General features: G+C 39.7%; 1 long non-coding RNA gene across 1 annotated transcript; it reads right to left on the bottom strand.

Annotated features, from left to right (window-relative positions):
• Positions 1 to 231: 231 nt before the first annotated feature.
• On the bottom strand, positions 232 to 3846 carry LOC140473210 (uncharacterized). The gene is made up of 2 exons (XR_011958168.1): positions 3760 to 3846; positions 232 to 1512 (listed from the first exon to the last, which is right to left on the bottom strand). It is a non-coding gene; the product is annotated as an uncharacterized lncRNA (long non-coding RNA).
• Between the last annotated feature and the right edge of the window lie 7640 nt (positions 3847 to 11486).

Raw genomic sequence — 11486 nt, 5'->3', positions numbered from 1 at the left:
TAAATCAGAACTGAAAATAGTTGAGATGAACAGCCTATATACATTTAAGAAGCCAGATAAACACAAGAGAGAATGGAATAATAGGGAATGCTGATAAGGTGAGATGAAATACAGTGGGAGAAGACTTATGAGCCTTAAACACTGGTGTAGACCAGTTGGGTTAAATGGCCTGTTTTTGAACTGTACATTTAAATAACCACACGCACAAGATTCCATAGAGATAATGTGATGTCAGTTTGAAATAACATTTGCATGATTTTTATTAGCTTGTAAACATGGATTGCAAAGTATTTCAATACTCATTAAAAACAAAATAGAACAAAACACAGATAAATTAGTGATCATTGGAATACAGCCAGAGAACAAAGCGGAAACATTAACAAATGAATCATTAATCACTTATCAAAGACACAGACACACGAACTGACCCCACCACAAGTAAAAGGAATAAAGTGTACAGAATTCACCAACATTGTTCCCAGGATCCCTTCATCATCACTGAACTCCAGCACCTGAAGGTGCTCAGAGAGGACACTGTTAGAAGAGGAATAGATGTTAAAACTGCAGTCACTGTTCCAGAAAGCAGTCAATGAGGGATTCAGAAAAGCATGAAAAAATAAAAAAAACAAATTCAAACAGACACTTCAGTCAGGGATCAGGTAGCTTCACGCATCAAAGAGGTTAAACCAACATTCGTATAATTCTTACCTCAGTATAATTCCTTTTAAATCAACCACAATAAGTTATATCATTTGAAATATTCGTTAATTTTTTCCTAAAAATGTTGATGAATCAAATAGAAAATTACCTAATAACACTCATGTGATGCAGAGCTGATCAATTTGAAAGAAAACCTTGTAAACACTAGCATGGCTTTGCATGGAATATATTTTGATTGTATTTATAGTGAGAAATATATATAAGCCAAGAAATAACTAACTGTGGGGTTTATAAAGAAAAATGGTTGAAAATACCTCAAAATCATAGGTCTTCATAACTAACAAATACTTGGCTTTGCTTAGGTGTTAGTACCATACGTCATTTTTAGTTTGCCTGAGATTCCTTGGTCAATTATTTCATGGACTCTGGTATACAAGAGCACAACACTCGCTACCCTTCAAGGTACATTTGGATGATGTAACAAGGTATTGCAAAGGCATTTCAGTTTCAAAAATCTTAACAAAGATAACTGAAATATGGAGATGCAACATGGAAACAAGTCATTTAATATTAATTGTTTAAAAAATTAAATACTTCTAACAATTGCTGAAAAAATTGTATAAAATTCAATAGATCCATTGGGTAGGTTTCAAAATCTGGATTTAATCTATCAAGCACACAAAGTGGATCAATCGAGGAAATAAAGAATCACATGAACTGGTTACACTCCTCAGAATCTCTCAGGAGAGGTTGAGGGAACCTTGAGTCCATTATTTTCCCAAAGATTCTTTAAGATGCAATCAGATTACGTTTGTTCAATTCAGGAAATAGGACAAGATATTTCTGGGCAATCTAAAAGACAAAGAAAATGAAGCTAGCAAGATACAATTTAACGGGCATTTTATAAACCATTCCTCTCCTCCTCCTCCTCTTCCACATTGAATAGGATACCATGTGCCTGTTCATCGATTGCACTCTGGACTTTTGTGTAACAAAGACTCAGGTTCACACACAATAGCTATTAACTGACTCTCAAACTCCTAATTGGGGGGCATCTGCTTGATACAACTGGCAGTGGTGGACAACAAAAATAACATTCCAGCACCACTCTGATCTAAACAAAAATAACATGTATTTACATAGCTTCTTTAATGTAGTAAAGGTGTACAAGAGTTATCAAACAAAACATTGGAATGGAGTGAAGTATTAGGACAGATGACTAAAATAGGAAGTTTTAAGGAGTGTCTTAAAGAAGCAGATACCTTCCACATTACACAATCAGAATGGTTGCATGGGAGTGCCAGCTTGCATTTTGTGCTCAAGTAATTAGAGCCAGGCTTCAAATCACCATCTTTCACATGAGAGCTTTACCACTGAGCTGAGACTGAAATAACTGATTGAAACCAACATCAGGTCCAACCAGGATTGAATTTCTTCATGCAAATATATGTTCTGTGGTGGAACACAAGCTCAACCTTGAACTTGCCTTTAACTCAACTAGATTTTACATTACACATAACAGACAAAAACATGGCAAACTGTGACTGCCCTGGTGAGCACAACTGCAAAAAGTTACAATACAAATGAAAACACGTAATTATATTTTCTGCAGTTAACCTACCCTAAACTATTGTTAATACTGTCTGGCATTCTTTCAAAAAAAAGCAAGAAACCTTTTCTTTGATCATCTGGTTGATATACATCTCTCAACTAACACCACTAAGTAATGGCCTGGTCATTACCTCATTGTTATTGAAGTGTATAAATGGAGGTGTATAAATTGGCTGCTGTGTTCCCTATAGCACAACAATGATTGTAATTAAACTTATTCAATGAGCTTGAGAGCACTTCAAGACCTCCTAAAATTATATAAATGCAAGCTCATTCCCCTTTTCATTTTCCTGCTACTTATCAATATCTTGCTCTGCACACTCAATTTTGAAATCTATCATATTCATAATTACCCTTTCCTGAATCATGATTTGGAGATGCCGGTGTTGGACTGGGGTGTACAGAGTTAAAAATCACACAACATCAGGTTATAGTCCAACAGGTTTAATTGGAAGCACACTAGCTTTCGGAGTGACGCTCCTTCATCAGGTGCTTCCAATTAAACATGTTGGACTATAACCTGGTGTTGTGTGATTTTTAACCTTTTCCTGAATCAGTGATAGTTACAGGTAATGATAACCTGATCAGCAAAAACTGGTCTGGTAATCACACCCATCTTTTCCTTTCAATCGTGATGGAGAGGAGTTCAAATTTTCAAGGCAAATGACAGGAACACGATGCACACTTTAAAAAACAGAAGCCAACAGGGACAAATCCATGGGATGCAAGAGTCTGCTGCAGTACCCACCAGTCTTATCCTATGTTTCACAACAAACATCGCTCCAAATCTGTACGTACAAATTTCTATACTGCAATGCAATTGATTGGATAAAAATTTACATTCTAACATAAATCAGAACTGTATTCTACAATTGTGGACAGGTACATGAATACTAAAGGTTTAGAGGGATATGGGCCAAGTGCAGGTAAATGGAACTAGTTTAGTTTGGGAAACTTGGTTGGCATGAACAAAGTTGGACTGAAAGATCTGTTCTCATGGCTCTAATAAGGGATAAGAAAGAAGAGCCAGAATATGAATGATCTGCAATAAATCTTGCAGGGTTGTGAGAATTGCAAACAGTACAACACTATGTAAAATTGGAGATTTTTAAATGTATCATTTTCCCTCACGTTCCACAATTCTTCAGGCTTGCTAACTGCTACTACCAATTATAACTGAAGTAGGGGTTATTTTCTGTTATAGCAGATGATGCAGTCAGCTATTAGAAAGTTGCCTCTCATGTCTGGATTATAGACTGGGGAAAAGGCCATTTTTGACCTCCAGTCTGCTCAGCAATTCAACTAAATCATGGTCAAACTGTATCCCACCTCCATTCTCTTTAATTTTAACTTTACAAAAATCTCTATCTCTAAACTTAAGGTAAGAGAAGTAAAATCTGTAGTACTTCAAGGTTTTTAAATACAAAGCAGAATATTTTGTCAGTCTGGCAAGGAGAGAGAGAAAAGCAATACTTCAAAGAGTGATACCTTTAGAACAATCCACTGATTTGCTCCGTGTCTGAATCAATGTCAATGTCATAAAAACAAGACCGAGTGGGCAATCCTGGCATGGTGCTCATCTGTAAGGAATCAAAAAGTAAACAAAAAGCTGAAATGAAGCCAAACAAAACTGAAATAAAAGCAATAACAAAATATATATCAAAACATTCATAGCATTAAGAAAAGCCATTTATGCTGTCATATGCTAGGACAGGTGCCATTTTTACAAACTTCATACTCCACTGTGAAGACAGGTACAAGAACACTCAAAAAGACTTCTATGATATACTCCACAACTACCTGAAGCAGTGTTCTGAAAGCTAGTGCTTCCAATTAAACCTGTTGGACTAAACCTGGTGTTCTGTGATTTTTAAACCATGCACACCTCAGTCCAATATCGGCATCTCCAAATCATGATTAAAATGAAAACACAATTACTGCAATACTGTACTCACCCTTAAGGAAGCTCTCTCAAGCTGGCAGGATCCCTAAAGAAATACTGCTAAGTGATTTCACAGGTCTGGAGATTCAAGAAACCCTTACATCTTCCTTCCCAGCATAATGGATGAACTTACAATCTTCAAATCAATTCATTCACAAACAAATCCACAATTTTTCATTCAAAAGTACTCTCTACTGGTACCAAAATAAAGGCAAAGTTGCCAGAGTCCCACAGATTGCTCTCTCATGAGACAGAGGGGACCAATGATGAGTTTAACCTGAGGGTTACCTCAGGTGAGGGGCAAACCCGAGAGGACAGGACCATTTATGGTGAAGAGTCTAGGAATAGTGAGGTAAGTAATTCACTTCCTGACTCCCCAGAGCCTGTCCACCAATAACAAAACACAAGTCAGGACTGTGATTGAATATTTCCCAGTTGCCTGGAGTGTCGTTGGAGCTACACTGTTCAAGAAGCTTGACATTATCCAGGACAAAGCAACTTGTTTAATTGGCACTGCATCCACAAGTGTCCACTCCCTCCACCACCGATGCTCGTACAGCTGAAATGATTCCATTAAGGGTCGGTACACCCTCCCCAAATCACCCTTTATTTACACGTGCATAGTACATAACACCAAACCCAGCTTTCTCAAGAGCCGTGTAAAGAGGGAGTAGAACCCCCGACACTCCTGTTTATGTCGGTCATCTAGGACTCCTTGATTGTGCCATAGAGTCATAGAGATATACAGCAGGGAAACAGTACCTTCAGTCCAACTCATCCATGCTGACCAGATATCCCAAACTAATCTAGTCCCATTTGCCAGCACTTGGCCTGCATCCCTCTAAACCCTTCTTATTCATACACCCACCCAGATGCCTTTTAAATGTTGCAGTTGTACCAGCCTCCACCACTTCCTCTGGCAGCTCATTCCATACACACACCACAGTGTGTGAAAACGCTGCCCCTTAGGCCTCTTTTATATCTTCCCCCTCTCACTCTGAACATATGCCCTCTAGTTCTGGACTCCCACAACCGAGGGAAAAGACCTTGTCTATTTATCCTACCCATGCCCCTCATGATTTTATTAACCTCTAAAAGGTCACCCCTCAACCTCCGATGCTCCAGGGAAAACAGCCCCAGCCTCTCCCTATAACCCAAATCCTCTGACCCTGGCAACATCCTTGTTAATCTTTTCTGAACCCTTTCAAGTTTCACAACATCCTTCCATTAGGAAGGAGATCAGAATTGCACGAAATATTCCAAGTAAGGCCTAACCAACATCCTGTACAGCCACATGACTTCCCAAGTCCTATACTCAATACTCTTACCAATAAAGAAAAGCATACCAAACACCTTCTTCACTACCCTACCTTACCTGCGACTTTATTTTCAAGGAGTTATGAACCTGGTCTCCAAGGTCTCTTTGTTCAGCAACACTGCCTAGGTCATTCCCCCATTAAGTGTACAAGTCCTGCTCTGATTTGCTTTTCCAAAATGCAGTACCTCGCATTTACCTAAATTAAACTCCATCTGCTATTTGGGCAAGTTGCTGGGGGGGGGGGGGGGGAGAGGAGGAGGAGTCCTGAGGGACAGGATTTACATGTACTTGGAAAGGCATCAGGGATGGTCAACATGGCTTTGTGCTTGGGAAATGTCTCAAAAACTTGATTGAGTATTTTGAAGGAGTAACAAAGAGGATTTTTGAGGGCAGAGTGGTGGACATGTTCTATATGGACTTCAGTAAGGTATTCGATAAGTAAGGTAAGCAGATGGCCCACAGCAACTCAAGGATAACCAATTTTGAACTGTTACACCTTTTGAAATCTGTCCCATTTAGTAATATGGAGTGCCACGTAATGCAATGCAGGATACCCTCAAAGATGGATCGGTTTTCACAAGGGATGTGCAGTGGCCACTCACACAGATACCATAACGTATAGATGCATCAGCAACAGGCAGATTGGTGAGAAAAAGGTGAAGTAGATTTCTCCCTCTCGTTGGTTCCCTCACTACAGCTTCAGAGTAAAAGCTATGTTATTTAGGACACATCCATCTCAGTTAGTAGTGGTGCCAGTGAGCCAGTCTTGGTAATGGATAGAGGAGATACCGAACCAGAGGACATTTTGCACTTTTGCTATCCTCAATGCTTCTTTCAAGTGATGTTCAACATGGAGGATTGTATTGATTTATTAGCTGACGGGAATACAGAGGTGGTAACGAGCAGGTGGTTTCTTTATCTATGTTTGATCTAGAGTCATAGAGATGTACAGCACAGAAACAGACCTTCGGTCCAACCTGTCCATGCTGACCAGATATCCCAAACCCAATCTAGTCCCACCTGCCAGCACCCGGCCCACATCCCTCCAAACCCTTCCTATTCATATACCCATCCAGATGCCCTTTCAATGCTGTAATTGTACCAGCCTCCACTTCCTCTGGCAGCTCACACCATACACGAATCACCCTCTGTGTGAAAACGTTGCCAGTTAAATCTTTCCCCTTTCACCCTAAACCTATGCCCTCTAGTTAACTCCCACCCCCAGGGAAAAGATGATTTGGAGATGCTGGTGTTGCACTAGGGCGTACAAAGTTAAAAATCACACAATACCAGGTTATAGTCCAACAGGTTTAATTGGAAGCACACTAGCTTTTGGAGCGCTGCTCCTTCATGCTCCAAAAGCTAGTGTGCTTAGAATTAAACCTGTGGGACTATAACCTGGTGTTGTGTGATTTTTAACCAGGGAAAAGACCTTGTCAATTTACCTTATCTGCTCATAATTAGGAAGTTTGCATAATTTAATATATTTTCTAATTAACCCATTCAGTAATGAAATCGCACACTTCTGGAGCAAGTGGGACTTGAGACTCCAAGTTCAGAAAATGTTAGAATTCTGTAGTGATCAGTGACAGATGAAGGATAAAGGAATGGAATAACTTTATCTCAATGGATGAAGCTGGGTGGAGGGCTGTTTGCAGTCTGAAATTGGATCAGTTAGGTGGAATGGTCTATTTCTGGGTTGCAAAGATTACATATTTCAGAGTACAGTTCTTGCTTTCTTACAGTAACAAGGTGCACCACTTTTCCAGAACGAATTTAAGATTCTTCAACATTGGCAGTAGAGGCAAGAGAAGCAGGGCAAAGAGAGCAGGGAAGAAGGGCAATAATGCAGAGTTGCGTTCGTGAACTCTAATTCACATCTTACACTGCAGTACTGACAAGATTTGCTGCACAGCTACTCCACCTGAATTTAAAGTAGTGCGACAGAAGAAAAACACTGTAAATCAGACTTTTAATTAGGACGGTAGCACCAGAATGGGCAATAACTCATGAAATCCATTAAAATTTTGACAGTTACGGGATCACAAGGTAAAAAGCACAAGAATCGCATAGCTTCAAAAAATCGTTTCAAAATAAAAATAATAAAAGAAATCCATGGCATTTTCCTGCACCACCAGCCTTCCAAATGACTAAAACTGTATCTTGCAACCTTTGACAATATCATATTTTTCATTCACCTGTGAGATATGGGTACCATTGCCATTTATTGCCTACACCTAATTGCCCAGAGAATGGGTGCGAATGACATGGCCATTTCAAAGGGCAGTTAAAAAGCAACTGGTGCAGGACTGGAGTCACTTATAGGGCACAAAAACAAAATTACTGTGAAAACTCAGCAGGTCTGGTAACATCTATAGAGAGAAAGCAAAGTTTCAGGTTCAGTGACCCTTTTCCAGAATGCGAAACATTAACTCGGTTTTCTTTCCACAGATGCTGCTAGACCTGCTGAGCTTTTGCAACAAGTTCTGTTTTTGTTTCGGATTGCCAGCATCCGGTTCTTTGGGGTTTTTCCTCCCCCACACATTGGTCATATCAGTTATGTTATGGGAACCATACCATACTATTTATGTACTGAATTATAAATCTAAAGGCCTAAGCTAATGAACAGATAAGAGTTCAAATCCTACATTTTAATTCTGTTAAATAAATCTGGAATAAAATGGTGGTATCACTAATGGTGAGCATGTCTCTATCAATTGTCATAAAAACCTGAAGCTAAGACTGAAATTGCTAGAGAAACTCAGCAGATCCGGAAAAAATGGGTCCACAATCACAAGTAGGCATTCCTGGTAAGGATAGCAAACCCCTCCCTGAAGGAAAGTTGTGAACCAAATGGGTTTATATAATGATGTGACAGCTTCATGCTAAATGTTCCTACTGCCATCTACAAAGAATTAATGAATTCAACTTTACAATTTACAGTGGCGGGAATGGAAATCATGGCCTCTGGGTTCAAAGCTCACTGTCAAAATCACTAACTTGCTATACCACACAAAAAAATACTTTTATGCTAATTTCTATCCCTTTAAATATGCTTTCAGTTGAAAACACAGAATAAAAGGTTTCAATAACAAACCAGGCTAAAAGAGGAATAACTGTTCTTCCAATATGTGATTGTAATTACTGCACTGTTGGAAGTAAATGCAATTTAAACTGATAAAAAATGTTAAAAGTTAAGATTATGAACATAAGGCTGCCATAAAATGGCAAGTGTGATGTGTGGCTCATCATTTTGAACTCACGTACATCCATCTCACTCTAATAGAGTCATAAACAATAAACATTGTGTTTATTGGGTGACCTCTCCAAGCCAATCACCATCCAGATTTGGAAATATATTGTTATTCCTTCAGTACTACTGGAATTCCCTCTCTAACAGCATTGTGGATCTACCTACAGCAAATGGACTGCAGTGATTCAGACGGCACTTCGCAACCACTTTCTCAAAGGCAATTAAGGGTGGGCAATAAGTGCTGCTGGACTCAGCCAGCAATACCCATATTTCAAATTAATAAGAAAAAAGAAGTCTCCAATTAAGTATTAGGGATACTGAGACCAACGGGCCACATACATTCTCCCATCTTGGTGGTATGAAGGTAGTGTAGCACATAAAATCCAATGAGTGCCATTTCCACCACCTTCACACCCGTCCTTAAGTCTTCAGAAATTAAACAGAGGCAATGCCAAGGAAGCCACTCCTCAAGCCTATTAAGGCTGTCGGGTGGTCAATTATTGTCCACTTAAGGGCCTCATTCTACTGCCAGTGTTTTCCCAGTGGAGGGAGTTTGTGACGGTGACTCGTGTGGCTCAGTGGTAGTGTCCTTCTGAGCCAGAAGGCCCAGTTTAAGTCCTACTTACTTCAGAAATGTGTAACACCACCACCACCACACATGTTGACTAGAATCTGTAATCTTTTCTGTACCAGTCACAGAAAAGGCCCACAGCAGTCGAGAAACTCAGCAGTTTGTGAGGGCAACTGGAATCTTTGAGGAGCCATATTTAGGCCCAAAGGCAATCTCTCAATAGAAAACCCTGCAGCTCCCTAACAAACTATTCTGGTCTCTAAAATCATTCCTAACTGGTGCCTACTAACGTGCACTCAAAGACACCCCAAACTTATCTGGGCTCCTTGGTGTAACATGGTTGAGAGCAAACAATCCTAGTGGCACGGCTAGGTCTTCAGACTCATTAGCTTACTAACTACCATCTCCATAAAGTGGGATTTCCTCTTGATCAGGGTTGAAGTCTTATGTCAAACAAATTCACACAGTTCCCAGTGTTAAATAGCTGCGGGACGCAATATCAACTTTTCTAATGAGATGGAGACTACGGTATTTCATTAAGTATCGCCATAATCTTTGGTTGCCCACCACATAATCCTTTCCCCCAGAACGGACTCCAGACAGTTACCAAATATGGTATTCTAATTGACCTTGGGATGAACCTCTTAAATTTGACAGGCTTCCTACCTTGGACCAAGGCATAAAATAATTATTGCTGAAAAATGTGCTGGAAAAACACAGCAGGCCAGACAATATCAGAGGAAAATCGACGTTTTGGGCATAAGCCTTTCTTCAGGAAGCCTTCATTCCTGAAGAAGGGCTTATGCCCGAAACGTCAATTCTCCTGCTCCTCGGATGCTGTCTGGCCTGCTGTGTTTTTCCAGCACCACATTTTTCAACTCTGGTCTCCAGCATCTGCAGTCCTCACTTTCTCCTAATAAAATAATTATTCCATACACCATCCACTCCCCAACCAAGGGTCTCCTCTTGAGGCTAACTTTTTGATTTGAAACATACTTTCAGATTATTGATAAACAAATGGTGATACATTGTTGGGTGTAGATGGGAATCTGGAGTAACTAGATCAACCACGATCGAACCAAATGACAGAGCAGACTTGAGGTGCTAAATGGCCTATCTCTGCTCATAATTAGTATGTTCGTATAAAGACATTTTCTAATAACACTATTTAGAGATGTTATCACATACCTATGAAGCAGGTATTTGTGTCAAACATATAGAATTGTTGAACCCTCAGAAGCAGAATTCAAAGAATTCATCAATATTTTCAATAATTATCAACCTCATTAAACCAGAAAATGTAAAATGTAATAAATTCCTAGATACCTCAGTTTTAAAATTAATACACAATAATAGGCGTATGTTAGCACAAGTTCTTTTCAAAAGAAAAGATACTTCGAGCACACAAAAAGACATCACCCAAAACACAGCTGCTGCAGATTGATGAGGTCATAGGAACATAGAAAATAAGAGTAGTCCATTCAGCCCTTAGAGTTTAATAATATCATAGCTGATCATCAAACTCAGCACCCTATTCCTGCTTTCACCCTATACTCTTTAGCCCTAAAAACTATATCTATCTCCTTCTTGAAAACTGTCAATGTTTTGGCCTTAACTGCTTTCTGTGGCAGAGAATTCCACAGGTTTACCACTCGGTGAAGAGATTTCTTTTCATTTCAGTCCTAAATAGCCAACCCACTAATTTTAAATTGTGACCCCAGGTTCTGGACTTGTTGGTCATCAGGAATATCCTCCCTGCGTTTACCCATCCAGTCCTGTTAGAATTGTAGGAGTTTCATTCTTCTAAATTCCAGAGAATTTAATCCTAACTGATCCACTATCTCTTGGCACGTCGCCCTGCCGTCCCAGGAATCAATCTGGTAAACCATCACTACACTCCCATTGCAAACAGGGAAGGAGACCAAAATTGCACATAATACTCCAGGTGTGATTTGACCAAAGCCCTGTACAATTGCAGCAAGATATCCTTGTTCTTGTGCTCAAGTCCTTTTGCTATGAAGGCCAACAGAACAACTGCCTGCTGCCCCTGTATGCTTACTTCCAGTGACTGATGTACAAGATCTCCCAGGTTTTGTTTCACTTACCCCCTTGCCAAATCTACTGCCATTCA

This window comes from Chiloscyllium punctatum, unplaced genomic scaffold (assembly GCF_047496795.1).
Source record: "Chiloscyllium punctatum isolate Juve2018m unplaced genomic scaffold, sChiPun1.3 scaffold_553, whole genome shotgun sequence".
In the NCBI taxonomy this organism is placed as follows: domain Eukaryota; kingdom Metazoa; phylum Chordata; class Chondrichthyes; order Orectolobiformes; family Hemiscylliidae; genus Chiloscyllium; species Chiloscyllium punctatum.
This window is presented reverse-complemented; position numbering and strand designations above follow the sequence as displayed.